A 24258-nucleotide genomic window follows, 5' to 3' on the forward strand; every position below is an offset into this window, starting at 1 on the left:
CTGTTTCTGCCTGTTGCTATATGCAAGTTATTTAGACCTTACTCCAGGGTTTACAGTTAGCCATGTGCCAGGAAATATGCAGCAAACAAAACTTTGCGGGGGTCCGAATGCTGGGACCCCCCGCAATCTCCTGCATGGGGCCCCGGCATTGCTGCGGCTCTCCCATGCAGGAGGCGTGACGGCCGCAGCATGACGTTTCGACTGACATCCATGTATGGGAGTGGTGGGGATGCAGTGTTCATGCCTCCCCACCTCTCCCATAGAGCTGTATGAGGAGGGGGTGTACCGTCAATCTCAGTGAGGTCGATTCTACGCGCAGTAGCCGGTGCAGTGCTGTAGATTGTGATTTGCCATAGATTGTGATGGAGTGACTCAGCAGTTTTCCCTGCTCGAGCGCTCCGCCTCCATCACATTCTATAGGCTGACACTCGCACACCACCCCCCAACCATTGGTTACTGCGAGGGCTGGGGGGGGTGCGAGTGTCACGTGACATATTTAATACTCACGCATCTCAGCTCACGGCAGTCTCACTTGGGCTATCACAAGGAGAGGACCTGTGATAGCCCAAAGCTGCACGGAGCTCTCATGGCCTTTGTGGCCCAATTCCGAGAGAGGTATTGGGCCACAGAAGCTAATACTTTTACTGTTTTATTGTCACCCGCCAGCGCGCTCGTTCGCCACCGCTATCGGGATACCTATGCTCGATAGCAGCGTTATCAGCTTGTCACCCGCCAGCGTGATCGCTCGACAGCGCTATCAGGATCCCTATGCCCGATAAAGCAGTCAACCGCTTGCCTCCCCGCCCGCTGCTCTACTCCCCGTCCCCTGTTAACTCTCAGGGAACGGGGAACAGAAAGTAGAGCAGCGGGCGCTGCTAAAGTAGTACTGCGCATGCGCAGCACTACGCAAATAGCGTAGGTAGGTAGCGTAGCCCTACATTAGTGTAGGTTGTAATTTAGCATAGTTTAGTATTAATAGTGAAAGGGGGTTAGGCACCACAACTCCCAGCATGGGAGTTGTAGTTTAGGACAACAACTCCCAGCATGCCCAGACAGCTAAAGGCTGCCCAGGCATGCTGGGAGTTGTAGTTTAGCTTAGATTAGACAGCGAAGGGACCACAACCTCCAGTATGCCCAGACAGCTAAAGGCTGCCCAGGCATGCTGGGAGTTGTAGCTTAGCTTAAATTAGACAGCAAAGGGACCACAACTCCCAGCATGCCCAGACAGCTGAAGGCTGCCCGGGCATGCTGGGAATTGTAGTGCAGTGATGGGACCACAAATCCCAGCATGCCCAGACAGCTGAAGGCTGCCGGGCATGCTGGGAGTTGTAGTGCAGTGAAGGGACCAGAACTCCCAGCATGCCTAGACAGCTAAAGGCTGCCCAGGCATGCTGGGAGTTGTAGTTTTACACAGGTATAAAGTACTTAGCGTAGTGTTAGCGCGATTTTAGCGTAGTTAGCGTAGCATTAGCTCAATTTTAGCGTAGCTTTAGTTTAGTGTTAGCGCAGTTTTACAGTTTTTAGCGTAGCATAGTGTTAGCGAAGTTGTAGCGTATTTAGTGTAGTGTAGTGTTAGCACACTTTTAGTGTAGTGTAGTGTTAGCACACTTTTAGTGTAGTGTAGTGTTAGCACAGTTTTAGTATTTTTAGCACAGCGTATTGTTAGCGTAGTCAGAGTAGTTAGCGTAGTGTAGTGTTAGTCCAGTTCTGGCATAGTTGGTGTAGTTGTACACGGGTGTAGTGTAGCTAACTTAGTTTTACAGGCAGATGAAGTGTAGTTTAGAGAGCTTAGCATGGGGTGTAGCTTAGCTTAGTCATAAAGTGAAGGGGCTACAACTCCCAGCATGCCCAGACAACCAAAGGCCGTCCGGGCAGGATGGAAGTTGTAGATTTGCAAAAGTAGCAGAGGCAGTTGCGCTCTGCTACGTTAATGCAGTATACAGCCACCTGTATAGATGGCTGGGTACGGTGATCACAAGGCCACTTACCCACCTCCGTTCCTGCTCCGTCACTGGACTTGTAGCAATGCAGCAAGATGACGGAGCTGGAACAGGGGTGGTAAGTTAGGCTCTCCACGTAATAACACATTTTTTTTGTGTTTTTCTTCTCGTTTCAGATACGTGAATGTAGAGGACTACATCGGAATCGGTGGACTACAATGATGACCTGCATTTTTTTCTTTTCTTTTAATAAAATGGTTAACGAGGGCTGTAAAAATGTTTAATTTGTGTGTGCTTTTTTTTCTTTATTACTTTACAGGCTTAGTAGTGGAAGCCCTATTGTAGACGGAGCCCATTACTAAGTCAGGGCTTAGCGTTAGCCCCAAAAACAGCTGGCGCTAACCCCCAATTATTACTCCGGTACCCACCGCCACAGGGGTACCAGGAAGAGCCGATACCAACAGGCCTAGAGCGCCAAATATGGCGCTCTTGGGCCTGAGCGGTAACGGGCTGGTGTTATTTAGGCTGGGGAGGGCCAGTAACGATGGTCCTCGCCCACCCTGGTAACGTCAGGCTGTTGCTGTTTGGTTGGTATTTGGGTGAAAATGAAAAGACGGGGAACCACACACGTGTTGTTTTTTTTTTTTTTGTTTTTTTTTTTAATAAAGTGTGTGGTTCCCAGTCTTCATTTTCAGCCAAATACCAACCAAACAGCAACAGCCTGACGTTACCAGGGTGGGCGAGGACCATCATTACTGGCCCTCCCCAGCCTAAATAACACCAGCCTGTTACCGCCTAGGCCCAAGAGCGCCATATTTGACGCTCTAGGCCTGTTGGTATCGGCTCTTCCCGGTACCCCTGCGGCGGTGGGTACTGGAGTAATAATTGGGGGTTAGCGCTAGCTGGTTTTGGGGCTAACGCTAAGCCCCGACTTAGTAATGGACTCCGTCTACAAGAGGGTTTCCACTACTAAGCCTGTAAAGTAATAACAAAGAAAAAAAGCACACACAAGTTAAAACATTTTTATTAGGAAAAACACTCCCCCCCCCCCCCCCACCCTCGTTAACCATTTTATTAAAAGAAAAGAAAAAAATGCAGGGCATCGTCGTAGTCCACCGATTCCGATGTAGTCCTCCGCATTCACGTATCTGAAACGAGAAGAAAAACACAAAAAAAATGGGTTAGTACCTGGAGAGCCTAACTTACCACCCCCGTTCCAACTCCGTCATCTTCCTGCATTGCTACAAGTCCAGTGACGGAGCAGGAACGGAGGTGGGTAAGTGGCCTTGTGATCACCGTATCCAGCCATCTATACAGGTGGCCGTATACTGCATTAAAGGGGTTCTCCGGTGCTTAGACATCTTATCCCCTATCCAAAGGATAGGGGATAAGATGCCTGATCGCGGGAGTCCCGCAGCTGGGGACGCCCGGGATCATGCACGCAGCACCCCGTTTGTAATCAGTCCCCGGAGCGTGTTCGCTCCGGGTCTGATTACGGACTACCACAATGGCGGCGGCGTGTGATGTCACGCTCCGCCCCTCAATGCAAGCCTATGGGAGGGGGCGTGACAGCTATCATGCCCCCTCCCTTAGGCTTGCATTGAGGGACGGAGCGTGACGTCACACGCCGCCGCCCTTGTGGTCGTCCGTAATCAGACCCGGAGCGAACATGCTCCGGGGACTGATTACAAACGGGGTGCCGCATAGCAGAGCGCAACTGCCTCTGCTACTTTTTCAAAACTACAACTTCCGTCCTGCCCGGACGGCCTTTGGCTGTCTGGGCATGCTGGGAGTTGTAGCACCTTCACTTTATGGCTAAGCTACACTCTAAACTACACTTCATCTGCCTGTAAAACTAAGTTAGCTACACTACACCCGTGTACAACTACGCCAACTACGCCAACTATGCCAGAACTGGACTAACACTACACTACGCTAACTACTCTGACTATGCTAACAATACGCTATGCTAAATATACTAAAACTGTGCTAACACTACACTAAAAGTGCACTAACACTACACTACGTTAAATATGCTAAAAGTACGCTAGCACTAAGCTACGCTACAAGTGCGCTAACACTACGCTATGCTAAATAAGCTACAACTGCGCTAACACTATGCTACGCTAAAAACTGTAAAACTGCGCTAACACTAAACTAAAGCTATGCTAAAATTGAGCTAACGCTACGCTAACTACACTAAAATCGCGCTAACACTACGCTAACTACTTTATGCCTGTGTAAAACTACAACTCCCAGCATGCCTGGGTAGCCTTTAGCTGTCTAGGCATGCTGGGAGTTGTGGTGGCTTCACTGCACTGCATCTCCTAGCATGCCTGGGCAGCCTTCAGCTTTCTGGGCATGCTGGGAGTTATGGTCCCTTCACTGCACTACAACTCCCAGCATGCCCGGGCAGCCTTCAGCTGTCTGGGCATGCTGGGATTTGTGGCCCCATCACTGCACTACAAGTCCCAGCGTGCCTGGGCAGCCTTTAGCTGTCTGGGCATGCTGGGAGTTGTGGTCCCTTCGCTGTCTAATCTAAGCTAAACTACAACTCCCAGCAACTCCCACTCCTGGGCAGCCTTTAGCTATCTTGGCAGTGGCCAAGGCTCTTTAGACTTACCCCCACAACATTCCTCTCCACTTTTTAAAAATGTTGAAAGGCAAGAAAGAACACAAATTACAGCACAAGTATGGCAGGCATCCTAAAACTGGTGGAAATTGCTTTAACCCGTTATCACTTTCATACTGCTGGAGCCATGAATCAATGAGCCTGTTCGCAGGGGCTTCTCTCCATCCCACCAGCCTTCATTAATAGATCTCTATCTTTTTGGGTGCAGAGAGAAATACACTGCTCAAAAATAATAAAGGGAACACTAAGATAACACATCCTAGATATGAATGAACTAATTGTATGAAATACTTTCGTCTTTACACAATTTGTGTGATTCTGTTGTCAGCACATTCAACTATCAACGCAAATAATGTTTATCAACCCATGGAGGTCTGGATATGGAGTCACACTCAAAATTAAAGTGGAAAACCAAACTACAGGCTGATCCAACTTTTATATAATGTCCTTAGAACAAGTCAAAATGAGGCTCAGTAGTGTGTGTGGCCTCCATGTGCCCGTATGACCTCCCTACAATGCCTGGGCATGCTCCTGATGAGGTGGCGGATGGTCTCCTGAGGGATGTCCTCCCAGACCTGGACTAAAGCATCTGCCAACTACTGGACAGTCTGTGGTGCAACGTAGCGTTGGTGGATGGAGCGAGACATGATGTCCCAGATGTGCTCAATCAGATGTCCTCTTGCAGGAACTGCTGACACACTCCAGCCACATGAGGTCTAGCATTGTCTTGCATTAGGAGGAACCCAGGGCCAACTGCACCACCATATGGTCTCACAAGGCGTCTGAGGATCTCAGTACCTAATGGCAGTCAGGCTACGTCTGGCAAGCACATGGAGAGCTGTGCGGCCCCCCCAAAGAAATGCCACCCCACACAATTACTGACCCACCGCCAAACCGGTCACGATGGAGGATGTTGCAGGCAGCAGAAGGTTCTCCATTGCGTGTCACATGCTCCGTGTGAACGTGCTTTCATCTGGGAAGAGCACAGGGCGCCAGTGGCGAATTTGCCAATCTTGGTGTTCTCTGGCAAATGCCAAACGTCCTGCACAGTGTTGGGCTGTAAGCACAACCTCCACCTGTGGATGTCAGGCCCTCATGGAGTCTGTTTCTGACCGTTTGAGTGGACACACATACATTTGTGGCCTGCTGGAGGTCATTTTGCAGGGCTCTGGCAGTGCTCCTCCTTGCACAAAGGCGGAGGTAACAGTCCTGCTGGTGGGTTGTTGCCCTCCTACGGCCTCCTCCATGTCTCCTGATGTTCTGGCCTGTCTCCTGGTTGCACCTCCATGCTCTGGACACTACGTTGACAGACACAGCAAACCTTCTTTCCACAGCTCGCATTGATGTGCCATCCTGGATGAGCTGCACTACCTGAGCCACTTGTGAGGGTTGTAGACGCCGTCTCATGCTACCACTAGAGTGAAAGCACCGCAAGCATTCAAAACTTACCAAAACGTCAGCCAGGAAGCATAGGAATTGAGAAGTGGTCTGTTGTCACCACCTGCAGAACCACTCCTTTATTGGGGGTGTTTTGCTAATTGCCTATAAATTCCACCTGTTGTCTGTTCCATTTGCACAACAGCATGTGAAATTGAGTGGACAGTGTGATTTCACAGAAGTGTGATTGACTTGGAGTTACATTGTGTTGTTTAAGTGTTCTCTTTAGCTTTTTTGAGCAGTATATATCAGTCAAGGCTGGGAAGGTAGGCAGGAGCAACTGGGGACTTATGGTGATGAAAGTGACCAAAGTGATGACAGCTTCCCTTTACTTATTCCTGTCTTTGCATTTCTTAAAGGGGTTCTCCGCTATCACGCCCCCTCCCATAGGCTTGAATTGAGATGCAGAGCGTGACGTCGCACGGGGGCGCAGGCATGACGTCATATGCCGCCCGCCCTGTGGTCGCCGGTAATCAGTCCCGGAGCGAACACGGGGATCCCGGGGGTCCCCAGCGGCGGGACTCCCGCGATCAAGCAACTTATCCCCTATCCTTTGGATAGGGGATAAGATGTTTGAGCACCGGAGAACCCCTTTTAAAGGGAACTTGGCATCAGTGGCAACTTGTTATATATGGCAAAATCTTCTTCCTTACCATGCATTGCCAGGAGCAATGGTGAGGATATCAAGTTTAAAAGGTGTCCCCCGCCAGCACGGAAGCAGTCCCCTGGACAGAAGCCATTCTCTTCTAGTCCTGTCTTCTCATGTTGTAATCATGCCCCCTTAAACCGTGCCACTCCGCAGGGGCACACATTTCAACTGGCAGAAAAGTTGCCTGGACATGGTAAGAAGGAAGACTTTGCCACGCATGAAATAAATATATATAGTAAAATCACATGTTGGGTTCCCTTTATGGGTTGTTTTATGCAGGATAGGTTAGTTTAGAATTAAAAGGGTTATCCAGACAAAAATAACTTATCCCCTATCCACAGGATGGGGATAAGCATCTTATTGCTGGGAGTCTTATCAGAAGAGTGATCTTAAGTGCAGGTTGTCTTCTCAAAGAAAATTGCCGTTAAGCATCATTTATGGTGGTCAAGAGTGGTCTTCTTAAAGAGGTTTCGCTGTATTAAAGTTTGGTACATACTTGTTGCAAGTTGCACAGAGCCATAGTACGGCACCCATATAGTGTTGCTCGCGAATATTCGCAATGCAAATTTTATTTGCGAATATCGCATATTCGCGAATTCACGAATATTCGCGAATATAGCACTATATATTCGTAATTGCGAATATTCTTATTTTTTTTTTCCCTACAGTACACATCAGTGATCATCCCTCTCTGCTTCCAGCTTGTGTGGTGTAAAGAAGGCTCTAATACTACTGTGTGAGACTGGTGTGCGCATTTTCGCATATGCGAAAATTAGCATATGCGAATTTTCGCATATGCGAATTTTCGCTTATGCTAATTTTGTATATGCTAATTTGAATCTGATATAATGTAAATCAAGAACGCAATTCATGGCTTTCTTTGGCAGATGCCATACGGGAAACATATTCTCCCCTGGAAGCATAGCTTAAGAGAAGAATACTTCCTATTAGGCATTGTGTGATACACCATATGGCTGCACACAGGGTACTTACATCAATGTATTACTGCCTTTTTTCTGTGTGTCTGAGGTCTTGCAGTTTTACTACCTTCTAAAATTCTAAATTCCCCGTAGATTCTTTCTAAATGGATTATTGACCAATATTCTATATGTTTCCTCTGCTCTGCACGAATGCACAAGCAACGCTTCACTGAGATGATTTATACATCATGTCCTATAATGTTAACAATGAAGAAAAGCAAACAGAATACATTCATTTTTCCTCTTAAAGAACCCTCTAAACTATCCCCACATGTGGTATTTTCCTACAACAATAGGGATTTACTTGAGCTGGCAGAAGAACAGCACAAGGGCTGAAGGTTGCCCATCCCTAATCTGGAGTATTATATTCTTCTTTATAGTGTAAACATTCTCCATATTGGTCTATTTAGAGATTATTCAGCAGGTTCACATTTATTAACTTGTGCCAAAACTTGAGCTTTGTTAATGTTACTACAGAAAAGAGAGTGAGAAAGTAATCTTATTTGTTGTCCCCTAAACAACTAGATTCATGTCTTCATTGCACATTAGAACTTGTAGTTTTGCCGACACCTGTGCTTGGAACATTTAAGGCTTCTTTCACACGGCCATTCGGACACAGCAGTGTGCCGTCCGTCGGGGAAGCCGGGGAGAATAGCGGGAGGAAAAATGCATCATGCAATGTTTTTTCCTCCCTCTACTCCCGTCGAAAAACAACAGCACCCGACAGACCCCATAATAGTAAATAGGATCTGTTGGGACCCCGTTGTGCCCCGTCAAAAAGATCAGTTAAGGCACACACAAAAAAGGGTCTGCCGGGCGTTCTCGGACGGGGCACGACGTCAGTGTGAAAGGGGCCTAGGAATTCCGCTATCTGTTTTGATGTGATCCAATCAACTCTTTTAGCTTCTAAAATCTTAAATCAATTCCTTAATTTCACCTTCAGAAACTTGGTGAATTGTTTAGTTCATTGTATTATACTAGTCATGAGGAGATCCTAGGTAGGAATGCATGCACATGCTGCTGATACAACAGTGTTGACTTCTAAGGAGCATCTTTGGAAGGCAGTAGCAGGCCCTTGGATGACATTTTACATAATACATCCACGTGGAAATTTACTTATGAAGCTTACTCAAATAAATTTTGCTGCAGATTTGTAGTGGAAAAATCACCTACGTGTAAACTTATGTAATATTCGGTCCATTTCAGCAAACATATGCTGTGTGTGTTGGACTCATGGTCGATCACTGCACGTAGAGCGTATAGGTTTAGGGTAATAGACCAAATATAGTCTCAATTAGATTACGTTCAGCCTATTCAAGTCCATGATCCCATTGGCAACACATCAGGATGCATCTCGGCATCCTTTTTTGACAGGATGCCATCTGTAAAATGTGCCCTAAATGCAGCTTTACCCTTATTGTTTTGGCCAAACTGGCAGGCCACAAAGTAGTGTAGCTGGAAAAACAAATACCTTTTAAATGTGCAGTATTTTCCCAGTGCCTTGAATGCTGACAAACACTTCTTTGCTGCCTTACGGCAGGTAATAAATCTCCAGATAGTAATGATATGTCTGAGCTGATAATTCACTGCAGAGCTGAGGAAGCTTAGAATGTGACACTGTGGTGTGACTGGGTGTACACAGAAAAATATAGTTCCATTATAGCAGGAAAAAAATAACAAAGTACCCGCTGTTTCCTATGGACTATAGGGGTTTTAGAAATGAAACACTATAGTCCTTTAAGTTTTAACATTTTTTTTTTTACTCTCCGCCTATATGGCTTATTTTTATGGTAATAAAAATGTTTTGTGAAGTCTAACCATTGGGACACCCGACAGGACTGAGGGCAGGGTTTGTATGCATTTTCTTGGATCAATGAGTAGGGAGGAGAAGACTGGACATTTTGAATCTATTCTCTCAACTTTAGTCTTTTAAAAGATAAAGGGGCAGATTTATCAAAACCTGTGCAAAGGAAAAATTGCCCATAGCAACCAATCAGATCGCTTCTTTCATTTCCAGAAAAATTAAAGAAGCGATCTGATTGGTTGCTATGGGCAGCTGGACAACTTTTCCTCTGGACAGGTTTTGATAAATCTCCCCCAAAGTGTGGTAAAAACCCCTTTAAAAGGGAATCTCTGATACGCCTTGCAGGTAGCGCTGACTCCGCTTAGCCACCTGTGCAGGTAGTAATGTTGCTCGAAGCTGCCCCTGGCAGTGGCTGGCGGTGCTCCTCCAGGACTTCTCGATCAGAGGATCTTGTGCCGCCGCCATCTTTTCCTCTTTCCAGAACGGTAGTGGAGGGTGTGTCCTGGCCCTTCGTCACTATGTGCCATCCCAACCTGTATGTGGAACTGGGGGAGGGAGCATTGGCATTACTTGTAGATTCTGGGTCTTGATGCGAAATCTGGAACAGGGCCCCATGTGCAAATACTGGTCTCTTATGGAGCAGATGTGCTTTGGCAGATTTGATGCACAGGATTTTCTGCTGCAGATTTCAATGTAAACTGAACACAGCCTGTACAGGAGCCAGGAATCCTATTACCAGACTGACAGGACTCCCTGCTCCTATAGCCCCTTTGGACGGTATACAGTATATACAGCTATTTATAGATAGCTGTATATAGTGTATACAGAAGACGGTCTGCTTACCTCCCTCGCTCCATGTCTCCGCCGGGTCCGTGTAGCTCCGCCTCCTAGTGATTACGTAATTAGGGGCGGAGCTACAGACGGTGAGGCTCTGTTCACATTGTCCATTTTGTATAATGTGAACAGACCCTTCTGGCAGTGTCCTCCACACAGGGAGACTCCAGCTGTTACTAAACTACAACTCCCAGCATGCCTAGACAGCCATAGGCTGTGTGGGCATGCTGGGAGTTGTAGTTTTGCAACAATTGGAGGCTCTCTGTTTGGGAAGACATTGCATTATGAGCGCTCTCCCCAGCGGAGAGAGCTAAAAATGTCCTAACCAATTTTTTGGGGTTTCTTTTTTTCTTCACGTTTCAGATCAGTGTATGCAGAGGATTACTGCGGATGAACTGGATTTTTTTCTTTTAATAAAATGGCTAACGAGGGCTGTGGTTGAGTGTTTTTTTATTTTTATTTTTTTTTAATAAAATAATTTTTCCAATGTGTCCTTTTTTTAAAAACTTTCTTTTATTGAATTTTCAGGCTTTAGTAGTGGAAGCTGTCTTATTGATGGAATCCATTACTAAGCCGGGGCTTAGCATTAGCACCTAAATCAGCTAGCGCTAACCCCCAATTATTACCCCGATACGCACCGCAGCAGGGGTGCCGGGAAGAGTCGGTACTAACAGGCCTGCCATAAAATATGGTGCTCCTGGGCCTATTTAGACTGAGGAGGACCAGTAACAATGGTCCTAGCTCATCCTGGTGATGTCAGGCTGTTGCTGCTTCGTTGGTATCTGGCTGAGAATAAAAATATGGGGAACCCTATGTGTTTTTTAAAATATTTATTTATTTATGAAAAAAAATGCATAGGGTTCCCCGTATTTTTATTCACAGCCAGATACCAACCAAGCAGCAACAGCCTGACGTTACCAGGGTGGGCTAGGACCATTGTTACTGGCCCTCCCCAGCCTAAATAATGCCAGCCTGTTACCGCCTAGGCCCAGGAGCACCATTTTTTATATGCTCCGGGTCTGTTTTTCTTAGTAATGGATTCCGTTAATAAAACGGCTTCTACTACTAAGCCTGAAAATTCAATATATAAAAAAGAAAACTACACATTGGGAAAATTATTTTATTTTAAAAAACACTCCCACACAGCCCTAGTTAGCCATTTCATCCAGTTCATTCCCAGTAGTCCTCCAAATCCGCCGTAATCCTCTGCATACACGAATCTGAAATGAGAATTAAAAAAAAAAAAAAAATGCTTAGGACATTTTTGGCGCTCTCTGCTGGGGAGAGCACCCATATTGCAATGTCTTCCCAAACAGGGAGCCTCCAATTGTTGCAAAATACAACTCCCTGCATGCACAGACAGCCTATGGCTGTCTGGGAATGCTGGGAGTTGTAGTTAAGCAACAGCTGGAGTCTCCCTGTCTGGGAGGACACTGGCAGAAGGGTCTGCTCACATTATACTAAATGGACAATGTGAACAGAGCCTCACACCCTTACCAGCCTGGCACCCATCTGTAGCTCTGCCCCCTAATGATGTCATCACCAGGGGTGGAGTTACACACACCTAGCCAGACTGGAGGGAGTTAACGGGACTTATTCATCAGCTGTATATAGTGTATACAGAAATCTATTGATGGCTGTATATAGTATATACCGCCCAAAGGGTTAAGCTACACTATCCAGCAGTGAAAGTTAAATCTTTCCTTGCTGGACTGGCACATAGCTCAGCAAGGGGTTAAGTGAGCCAGCAATGTGTATACACATTGTTGGCTCACTGTAAGTTCTTGCTGGGCAGTAGATACAGGACATACATTTACTGCTCAGCATCAGCTGTTCTCCCAGCTCTGTAGCCATGAGCACAGCTGAGTCCCGAAATTCACATAAGGACGATCGCAACAGGTGTCAGGAGTGACCCTTGCTGCGATCTGTCCCTTACTGCAGATACTACTGCTCCCAACATGGATCACACTCTGCTCCATGCTGGGAGTTGTACTACCTGTGCTAATATACAGATGGCCCGGATGTCACTTCTGAGACCCATTGCGATCTGTCTATTAATGCAGGTACTACAGCTCCCAGCATGGAGCAGAGTGTCCTCCATGTTGGGAGTAGTAGTAGTACCTGCAGTTAAGGTCCGATCACCGCGGGTGTCACTCCTTACACATGCTGCGTTCCTCTGGTATAAGCTATAGAAGTGGGCGGCAACGGCACTTGTCTGGTCCCCTGCCTGACACTATACTCTGCTGTGATGTTATCTTCGAGAGCTGTGAGTGGCCAACACTATCCGATGAATCACAGCTCTCAGCGGGAAATATGAATCTGTGATGTGAAGATAACCTCACATCATAGCGGAGTATAGTGTGGGACCAGACAAGTGTGGTGTGCTGCCCGCTTCTATAGCTTATACTAGAGGATCGCAGCCGTGTGTCTGAAGTGACACTGGCTGCGATCTATGTATTAGTACAGGTACTTTTGGATCAATAGAAAAAAAAAAAAACTGCCTGCAAAAATGCCAAAGTTAAAACTCGCATGGTGTTTTCTTGGTGCTTTTACACTCCCATAGACTTCTATGAGAGGAAAGCGCCAAGATTTTCCAGAGAACATGCCATACTCTGAATTTAAGGACGTTTTTGAAAACCAACCTCTGAGCCCAAAAGAGCTGAAAAAGGATTAAAAAAAAAAATGCCAAAATGAAAAACGCCAAGTGGATCTGGCATTTTGCAGTTCCCTATTGACTTGCAGCTAACATCTGGCCGCGGCGTTTCTTCACAGAAAAAACCGCTGTGCAGCAAAATGGGCATTTTTTTTGGCGTTTTTGCATGAAAACCCTCAGTGGAATTCTAGGCTAAGCCTTGTTGCAGTGGCCGGATTTCTATTACAGTCGAGCAAACTGTTTTCTGCAGTCTTCATAACTCTGAGGTTAATAGGACCTAGACACACTGCAGTTTTTGTAACTTCACAGGAACTTTGGCTTTGATTATTTAGAGAAAATGTAGTACCTGTATGGGCTCCTATAGAATGTGCTACATTTATACAATATGCAAATGCATTGAGTAGCTGCATGGCTTAAAAGGGTTGTCCTTGTTGTGGCTATTAGATATCTGATTTCGAAACCATCTGGGTTCATATGGAGCAGTTTCACCTCCCCGTTCTTTTTTTTTTTTTTTTTTTTTTTTTTTTTTTTTTTTTTTTTGCACATATAACAGTCTCTTTTATTCTAGAAAAGCTTTCTACTTCAGTTTTAAACATGGCTGCAGGGTCTGACCACATCTATCCACGGCCGCATTGGTGAGGACACCATTGATGGGTGAAAAGGCAGGCTTTCTATTCAATGTACTAAGTTCTTTTGGATATATGTCAGGAGGTCATTCAAGTTCTCCTTCATCTAACTTTTTTAATGCAATACATTCTGGTCACATGGGTCTTTCCTAATGATCCCTTAAACTAGAACGTTCTCTCATAATTCTCCAGAATGATTGTGTACGGTACAGGATTCTGTCATATATTCTCTTGTCTCCAACTAATGGTTCTAGATTAAACCATTCAGTCACCAGCCTGAGACTATAATTTTCCCTCCATTAAACTTAAACGGGTACTCCGCTGCTCAGCGTTTGGAACAAACTGTACCGATGGCTGGAGCCGGTGGCGGGAGCTCTTGACGTCATAGCCCTGCCCCCTCATGATGTCACGCCCGCCCCCTCAATGCAAGTCTATGGGAGGGGGCATGACTGCTGTCACGCCCCCTTCCATAGACTTGCATTGAGGGGGTGGGGCTATGAAGTTGAAGGGTCATTTATAACCTCCAGTATTTTGTGCTTTTCATCATTCTTTTGTATTGCTTATGGTGTTTTCAGGTGTGTGTGTGTATGTGTGTGTGTGTGTTCTGGTTGGGGAAAGGGCACAATGAATTGTTCTGCTTCCAGAGGTTGTTGAGAACTTGGTAGTAACTGTTGCAACTAAGAACTGAGAATTATAACCTGCTAAAAAAAACTTCAACACTTGTATCCCATTCTGCTATCTTGGGTTAGCAAGGCTGGCGGAGCTGTTGTTGCTCCTAGACAGTGCTACTGTAATACAGTACAGTACAGACTATATGTAATGTATGTACAGTATGCCACTATACTTAGGCTAACCTGCTATGTATTTAGCTTCTCAGCTAGGGTATCCAGAGTTTCTTAGCTACTAAAGGGGTTCTCCGGTGGAAAACAATTATTATTATTTTTTTCAAATCAACTGATTCCAGCAAGTTAAACAGATTTGTAAATTACTTCTATTAAAAAAAATCCTAATCCTTCCAGTACTTATCAGCTGCTGTGTGCTCCAGAGGCAGTTGAATTTTTCTTTTCTGTCTGACCACAGTGCTCTCTGCTTCCACCTCTGTCCGTGTCAGGAACTGTCCAGAGTAGAAGCAAATCCCCATAGCAAACCTCTCCTGCTCTGGACAGTTCCTGACATGGACAGAGGTGTCAGCAGAGAGCACTGTGGTCAGACAGAAAAGAACTCCACTTCCTCTGGAGCATACAACATCTGATAAGTACTGGAAGGATTAAGATTTTTTTAATAGAAGTAAATTACAAATCTGTTTAACTCTCTGGCACCGGTAGATATGAATAATTTTTTCCACTGGAGTACTTCTTTAAAGCTTTGTGACCTGAGGCTGGAGCTTTATTCTTTCTCAGTAGGCAGCAGTGTATAAACTAGAAGTGGCTTTTCTTGTATGCCCTGACCATAGTTGAATGTTTGACTGGACAAAGAAATGTTGAAATATGGTCGTTTTTTGATCTATTGTCAGAGGTAAACTTGGAGATATTTCAAATAACTTTGAAGCAAATTGTTGTAACAAAACAGTGGAAAAGTCCAGCAGGATATTGGCATATAAATAAAGCGCAATGGGCGTCAGGAAGACCTCATGTAGACTTCTGAATTAATGTTCCTTGCCTCATAATTTAATAATATAGAGCAGTGCTTGACTCTAAACCAGAAGAAATGAAACAGATTCAATCATGTCCAATAGAAGTCAAGTGATTTCTCAACTAAACATAAAGAAATGCAGAGGTTAGAAAATATATAAGGAAACTCTGCAGCCACTTTTTCTGCCAGACTATTGAGAAATCTTGGGAGCCATATTTTTATTTTTTTTTGTAGATTTTTCTGATTCTATTCAGTTAGAGCAACAAACCTGTGAAAGTCTCCTCAGAAGTTGTCGAAAATTGGTGGTTTGGTGGTTTGCTTAAGGGAGTACTCCGTGATAGGGTTTTTTTTGGTAAGCAAATCCACCATTCTGTCAGGTATACATTACGCTGCTCCCCGAAATACCTCCATTATCCCTTTGCGGTCCCTGTTGTGCTCCTATTCCGGGTTCCCTGTGGCCAACACATCACGCTGCATCTAAGCAATCGCTGGAAGTGCCAATGTTATATCTCGGCCAGTGGTTGCTGGGGATCTAAAGTATTAAGTCCTGGGCTAGGTTCTATTCCTGGTAGTGTTACTGGCTGATTCAGGACATCACCATGGCGTGGTGTTTTGACCACAGGAAACCCAAAAGAGGAGCGCAATGGGGACTGCAGCGGGTCAACACAGGCATTGGGGGAGTTAACAAAGGTAAGTAGAAATTACTTTTTTTTTTTTTTTTCTTTGTTTAGGGCTGCAACGATTAATCGATATTATCGGGTAAAATTGACAAAGGGATTTGTTGTTTAACGCTGTGCGCATGCGCTGCAGGCTTTGGCCACGGGCCCTCATGATGTCAGGACACACCCCTTCAATGCCATTCTATGGTAGACTTGCATTGAGGGGGAGTGGTCTGACATCACAAAGAGGCGTGGCCAGCCCACGCACACTGTACGGAACTAAATGTACTCCTTTAAGCAAAAACAAGTTACAAATGTCATAACGCCGACGTTATGACATTTGTAACACATTTTTGGGGTCTGTGCTGCACTTCTGCGGCTCCCATTGGGGGAATATGATGTAATTTTCCACGCCTGGAGCTCTGATTGGTCGGTACCGATTGACCAATAAGAGCGCCCTGTTCCTGCATGATTGATGTACAGGGCTGTATGTTCAGAGCGGGTTAGGGCGGGGAGGAGGCATGCTGCTGCAAACATCTGTCACCCCCTCTGATTGTTCACCAGCATTACAAGGCAGTATGAATATAACTTCACAAGCCTCCACCCCGCATCGTCAGTCATCCGGCACGGAGCGAAGATCACTCCATGCACTGGATGTCTGGGGTGCCGCAGCAAAGATTGCGGGGATCCCCAGCGGCGGGCCCCTTGTGATCAGACATCTTATCCCCTATCCTTTGGATAGGGGATAAGATGTCCTAGGGGCGGCATACCCCTTTAATGTTGAAAAAAAGACTTTCAACCAAATAATCATTTATTGGATGATTTTAACAATGAATCATTGTTTGAGCCGACCAATAACAGACTGTCATGGTCTGGGCAAAAATCAGATGAAAGAACGTTCTCAGAAAGATCACTTGTCCTTTACCTGATGTCATTGATCATGTAGTCTGTCCAACTGTAACAGCCAAAAATGGGAAAAATTCTATATCAGCAAAATTTAATGTTCATGAGACAATAGTTCAACTTCTATTCAACCATTAGCCTTCTTTTATTTAAAATGTGTGGCCAATTTAAATGGGTAAACCTATCTGGGATATTTATAAATATGCCATAAATGTCCCCTAGGTATGAGGTCCCACCTCTGGGATCCACGCCTATCTTGAGTTTAAAGGCTCCCCACCCTCTCTGGCCTGTTTGCAGCCACCAAATCTGCTGAACTACACATTTTGCGTAGTGCCCATTGACTTTAATGGGAGCTGCGCAAAAGGCGTGACTGTTGTAAATGGGTGGTTTATATTGATTATTTTTATAATGTATTAGTTGGCCAATTTATTTTTTCGGATTTAATAGATGGAAGTAGGGGACCGCACAGGGAAGAGAGGGAACCGCTGAAGAGTAAAAGGGTTATCATCAGGTGGGAAATAGGAGAAGTTACCGGGGCAGGGGTGGGGGGAAGGGATGGGGAGTTGGGTGGTAGTGCTTGAAGTTGGCCTTATATTTCATGCCCCCTACTGACCGACTGAGTGATTTTATTAACTAATCATTTTAGCGCTAGTTTATAAGGTGATCTCTTTATGTGAGTTATGTAAACGCTTAGTTTTTACCCATTTATTTGAGGGTTATACTACAGTCGTTTCTATGAAGTTGTAGCTTTAAGAGTCTAGGCCTGTAGGTGTGTTGTATGTGGCTTTCAGCCATGATGATGTAAATCAGGTGGACTAGAAAGAACTGTTGGAGTGGTTATCCTAAAGGAATATTGTATTTTCTTCTAGCAAATTGAAGAATTTGTGAATGGAAACATGTCTTGAGGTCTAATAGATTTTTCAATCCAATGTGTTTAGCCATTTTAATTTGCTGCTTCATTAAACAGCGATTCTCTGAAGATAGATCAGTATCCAATGTGAGATACATCCCTTTTAAAGGGGTACTCCACTGCCCCAGCTTTCTGAACATTTTGTTCTAAATGCTGGCTGCGGGGGTCATGAAGTCCCCTCAATGCAAGTCTATGGAAGGGGCATGGTGACCGCCACGCCCCCTACCATAGACTTGCATTGGGGGGAGGGGTGGCGGGACGTCTCGAGGGGAAGCCTGCAACCCAGTGTTAGGAACACAATGTTAGGAATGCTGGGGCAGTGGAGTAACCCTTTAAGGGTGTATTCACTCCTACGGTATCCTGTGCAGATTAGATGCTTCAGATTTCAGTGTAAACTAAATAATTGAATGCAGCTTCAAATCTACAGCATCAAATATAGGCAGGATATTGTACATGTGATTACAGCCAACATATGACTGCCTGACCTGCAGCCCACCTTACAGATGGTCATTATGAGACAATTGACAAGAACACAGTTGTCCCTAAGAAGTAAAGTTCTTGTGTGACTTGTTCTGTGAGGTCGCTGTCTTCTTACAGGTCTAAAGAATTGCAAACAGCCGGCTAAAAGTTTTACACAATGAACGATTGTTTAGGCTAGAAAAAGCGATCCTTTCCTATAGCGCAAGTACCTTCCTAGTAGGTTCACCTTGTTCTAACAGAAATGTGCGTTTCAACAACCTCCGAATTATAGACTTTATCAACTGTTTAATCTCCTCTTCACCCTGCCCTGTGACACAAGGAACTCGATCCAGTGATCTTCCCATCCGTCTCCCGCAGAACTCATAAAACGTGCCCCTGTCATTACTTACCTTTTGATTTTTTTTTAGACATATTGCTCTCTTAAAATACATGTCCGGAAAGTGGTGTACATGAGACAGAGCAGAAGCTATATATAGGAGAGGCAGGGATAAATAATAGGAGGATCTTTGTTTTCTTAAGGAACACTTGTTAGACTTGTAAGTAGAACTTCAAGACCAATAATACAGTATGTGTACAGATGTGACTAATCCTGTATATGTTATCTGTGCTGAATGGAGAAGTGCGTGATCATCGTGTAAACTATATGAGGTTGTCAGTGAAGTAAAAGGGGTTTTATATGCACAAGGGGGGAATTCATCAATGCTTGACACCACATTTTTAAGGGTGCGTTCACACGCTAGTAGCTAGCAGTGAGTTTCCCGCTGCAGGAAACCCTCTGCGCGTTACGCTATCATTGATTAAATGGGTCCGCGGTCTGTGGACCCATTCAAATCAATGGTAGTGTAACTCGCAGCAGGTTTCCCGCAGTGTGAAACCCGCTGCTCGTAATAGCATGTGAACGCACCCTAAAAGTAAAACTTTTGCACAACACGCTCAGTTTTTTTGTGCAAACAGCCAAAAAAGTTCTATGGTACCTATAGTGACGGGTATGCTATAAAGGAAATCTGTCAGCAGTATCATGCACTAAAGCCACAGGCAGGCACCACGCAGGCTTGGAGTGCGGGTGATCAAAACGATACAGCGTCCAGATTCACCCAGCCGTTCCGCCGCAATTCCCCTTTTTCTTTTTATGCAAGTGAGGACCTTGGGGCATGGGTGGAGCTCCGAACCGAGCTAGAGGCACACTGATGTCACCTTCGGCGGTCTGCGGCGTCCACTAACGCGGAGCGCAAGAACGCAGGGGGGGGGGGGGGTGATTTTTGAGCAGAGGATCCCCTTACATGTAAACATGTATGTTCTGCTTCCACATACACATGTATTATGCCACATCCTGGGAATTTGAATGGAATATACATGCTATTGTTATATTATTCACGTTATGCCTTTTACTTCCATTAAAATCAATGGAAGCACTAAAATGCAGGTCAAACAAAACTGCGGACATTCAGCGGAATTCAGCTTGCAGAAGGCGCCATCGAAATAATAGGGTGCTAGGAACATGCGCCATGCCATGGTATACACAGAGCATTAGAATTTCACTTATCACAATAGGACTTTGCTGGCTGAATGTCCACAGTGTGAACAAGGCCTCAAATACACTTATACAGCACATATATTTCAGAAACCCTTTCACCTTGAAATACCCGTGTATTTTGGTGTGAATCCACCCTTGGGCCAAGTTATTATTATACTGTATTACAGTGGAGGCAGGTACCTCCTTAAACTAAACTCATACACTTTTTTTATTTTTTATTTTTTTTACATCCATGGTTACTTTAATAATTATTTTTTTTTTTGTATTACATTTCTTTACCTTTAGAGAAAATCTCTGTCCTTTTTACTTATGAAAATGTGTGTGATTCAGTTTCTAGCTCTCAGCCCTGTGGTGAACTTGTCCTTAGGGACCGGCATTCAATGGAACTTCCAGATGAAGAGATAATTAAACCTAAGTGAAATTGAATGAAACAAGCGGCAGATATGTGCCTGATTTTTTTTTTTATAGACTGAACACATTGTGAGATTTGATTTCTTCAGCTCCACATTTATGACGCTTCTCAATTAGTCGCCACTTAATTTAATGGCTTGTTTAAAAAAAGTTAATTAAATTCTCTTCACTGTTTTCACTTGCATTGAGATCTGCAGTGTTGACTGTAGTGTACTATATCAGAACTGGTTAAGGGGGTTTTCTGGGGGAAAACAAAAAAGTTCCCGAAGGCCCGGGGGCAGTGTTCTAGGTTCCTGTCATTTCCCAACCCCACAGGAACTGAAGATATTTTAAAGCTAAATCCAGTATTGGATCACATCCTAAACCAGTGGTTCTTAACCTTGTTGGAGGTGCTGAACCCTACCAGTTTCATATGCGCATTCACCGAACCCTTCTTAATCCCACATTAGACAGGCAGTGTTCCCCCACATTAGGCAGGCAGTGTTCCCCCACATTAGGCAGGCAGTGTTCCCCCACATTAGACAGGCAGTGTTCCCCCAGATTAGGCAGGCAGTGTTCCCCCACATTAGGCAGGCAGTGTTCCCCCACATTAGGCAGGCAGTGTTCCCCCACATTAGGCAGGCCAGTGGTCTTCAACGTGTAGCCAACGGCTGTCCGGGCATGCTGGGAGTTGTAGTTTTGCAACATCTTGAGGTCCACAGGTTGAAGACCACTGATGTAGGCAGTGTTCCCCCACAGACATACAGCCTCCAGCCATATACAGTGTATGGCTGGAGGCTGTATGCCTGTGTACTGCCCACTTCAGTGCTCCGACCACCGCTCCGGCTATAGCAGTAGATCTCTGGACCGGTGGTCGGAGCACCGAAGATGACGTGTCGCCGGTCACTAACCAAGCTGGCCAGCGCGCGTCTTCCTCCTTCTCAATCCTCCGGTCCTCAGCGCCTTAGTTTCTATGGGCGCACGCACGGGCCGCAGGGAGTTAATAGTGATTGGGGGAATTGCCCCGTCGCTACAGGATGGGCAAACACCGCTCAGCTCGGGGCCCCAAACAGTTGCTTGGTTTGCCTGTCCTTTTGCGACCTCCCTCGCCGAACCCCCGGGACTGACTCACCGAACCCCTGGGGTTCGATCGAACCCAGGTTAAGAACCACTGTCCTAAACCAAGGGCGAGACGAAGCAGAATTCTCCATTATTCTGTAAGTCTATCATCAGATATGGAAACAGTTAAAGTATTGATGTTCCTGTAAACCCTGGGCTATAATGTAAAGTGCTGTTATCAAATGTCCTCCTGACTCCTTTCTGCTTCTTTCCTTTGCAGATAATGAGGGATGCTGGACCCTCCTCATTAGGGATACAGTAGATTATAATGTCTAGCATCAGAATACCCCTTTAGGTCACGTTTGTTGTGAATTTTTAGTGTGGGTTTGGAGTTTAAACAAAATCAAATTCCCACAAAGCAGAAAAATTGTGAATTTTTAGGGTTTCATGGCATTTATAAACGGAAAATATGACCTATGTGGTGTACCCTATTTAAACAGCAGCAAAGAAAATTTTGACATAGGGTTTGTTCACACGTACAGTATCCTGTGCATATTTGATGCGCTGGATTTGAAGCTGCAGATTTCAATGTGAAGTAAATTACTAAACACAGCATCAAATCTCAGTTTCAAATCCTGCGTGTTAAATATGCGCAGGATACTGTACGTGTGAATGCGTAACATGTAACTTGTTAATTGTACATTATTAAAGATATGTGTTTGCTTTACTCCTTAATTCCTACCATGGCAAACTAAGAACACCCTGATGCATAGATAGAGGAATGTATTTTTATAGCGCAGGGTTTATAATTTTATTTCCTGTAGCACAAATGAAGCAGTTTTTTTGTCTATAAACTAGAGACCCTATCTACCCTTGGTTTGTGATGTTCCAGAATGCATCTACAACATATAAGGATATTGTTTGCAGCTAGTTAAGGGAATACACAAAGCTCATTGTAAATCATGGTAACAGTAGTGTATACTTCCTGTGTAGAGGCCATTCTGTGTATTTAATAATTTTCCATATGAAATTTATGAACTGCTGGTTCCTACATTTATCTTGTGATAACATTTAATAGCCAATACATAGAAGCTAAAGAAAGGATTTGAGTTGTGTGTGTGTGTGTTTTTTTTTTTTTTATGTGTACCTGTCATCAAGTAAAACTTTTGATATTATATTCCTTCTATGGCGTTCAGCAGGCCCTGCATATCCTCCGGACTTGTGCCGGACTGGCACTGGTCCGATTTCCAGAAGTGCGATTGGGGTGGGACATTAGCGCAGCTCTGCTCATCTCTCGCTCCCTGCCTGTCAATCTTGTAGGCAGGAGCGAGTGCTGTGCACGGCATGCACAGGGCTCTTTGAACACAGAGATACCCAAGGCCCTCCTGCCTCTTGTCCCCGCCCCTCAGATAGGCTTTGCCCGGCCATAAGCACTCAGAGCAGCGCTGATGGTCCTAGGTGACAGAAGTGATAGAAGTGTGGCACAGTTATCTGCTCTTATCGAGGTCTTATATTACTCACGGCACCGATGTCCCTTCTCTCTGTATGCCTCGGCATGTGCAGAACAGAGAGGAGGGGACTCGCAACATGCCTGCCATTGTTGGCTCCCTCTTCTATGCGTGTGCCCGAGTGCAGCATAGAACAGGGAAGGGCGGAAGCGTTACTATGCAGGCTTCAGGTGAAGTCACGCCTGCCAGGTAACTCCCCCCTGCAGCAGCAAAAGCAGAGAGACAGTGAGCAGACTTTATAAAGCCATAACTAGAGAAATAATGGGCAAAATTTAAAAAGAAAAAGTGCTGTGGACTTGGGGTGAATAGGGGAACACATAATTATTCATCTTTACTGGGCACTTTAAATGGGCACTGTCAGATACAAAAACTTTTGATATGTTGTAAAGCATGCAAAACCAATACATTTTGTAAGTGCTTTAATTAGAAAATTTTCAGTATTTCATACTGAAAAATCCAGTCAAACTGCCCCCCCCCCCCGTCTGCTTGGACACATACTAGTCCTGCTGTGTCCATGCATCATGGACACACTTCCTTGATTGACAGCTGTGAGCGCAGGGCTCACAGCCGGAGGAAAAATCCTCCCACTGTCGGCTACTGTCAGTGAGGACAAGCTGGGAGTTGTAGTTTTGCTAATGCTAGGGGAGATGTGAGCAGACAGCATACTGAGGGAGGGGGCGGAGACCTGCACAGTGCGGCCACGCCTCCACCCTTTGAGAGGAATTCAGACTAGTGAGCTAAATTAAAAGTGTCATAAAAAAAATAAATAAAGGTGCCAGACACAAATTATATGTACATGGTCAGGATTAGCTACTGAGTGGGAAAAAAAAAAGGTTTTTGGATCTGACAGGTACGCTTTAAAGCTTTCGGTATTTATGTATTATTGACTTCAGTATATATACTTACAGGCTATGTTGTAAATCTTTGTTTGCGACATGTATATTGGCCCTTGCAATGTTAGGTTTCTATTCTTTAGTGATTTTTATTTTTATTTTATTTTATTTTATTATAGGCTTGGATTTTTTTTCCAACATAGACTCATCAGGTTCCATACAATACAGAAGTTATGAACATCTTTTTTTGTGCATCTTCTGAAATATTTACAGGCTTTCTATGTTTTCATGTAGTTAAATTGTGGGTCATTGCTGGAGATTGGCTCCTCGACCTTTCTGCTGTGTATGACAGATCAATATGTAGTGTCTGGGATGAAGCACACATGCTGAATGTCCTTCTGAATGGTTAATAAGGACATATGGCCATCGAGTTCAACTGAGGGCAGGGGGAAGGTGTGCATGAAAAGGGGGGATATTGGTAACTTTAGAACTTTACCTACCAATATTGATAAAGATTAAAGTAAGAAACCTATAATGTATAAACTAATCTGCCCTAAAATGGAGACATTTTGCTCCTGATACTGAATAGTGATCAGAATGGATTTACATAAATTAAAGGCTTTTAAATTGATGCCTGAAAGATAAACAGATTTGTAAATTACTTCTATTTAAATATCTTAATCCTTCCAGTACTTATAAGCTGCTGTATGCTCCAGAGAAAGTTGTGTAGTTCTTACCTCGGTGCTCTCTGCTAACATTTTTGCCATGTTGGAAACTGTCAAGAGCACAAGGAGC

At 44.8% G+C, this 24258-nt stretch overlaps 1 protein-coding gene across 3 annotated transcripts in view; it reads left to right on the forward strand.

The window, feature by feature from the left end:
- PARD6G (par-6 family cell polarity regulator gamma) overlaps positions 1-24258 on the forward strand; it is a 115764-nt gene that overhangs the window by 22944 nt on the left and 68562 nt on the right. The window lies entirely within an intron of this gene.

This window comes from Hyla sarda, chromosome 5, assembly GCF_029499605.1.
Source record: "Hyla sarda isolate aHylSar1 chromosome 5, aHylSar1.hap1, whole genome shotgun sequence".
Lineage (NCBI taxonomy): Eukaryota > Metazoa > Chordata > Amphibia > Anura > Hylidae > Hyla > Hyla sarda.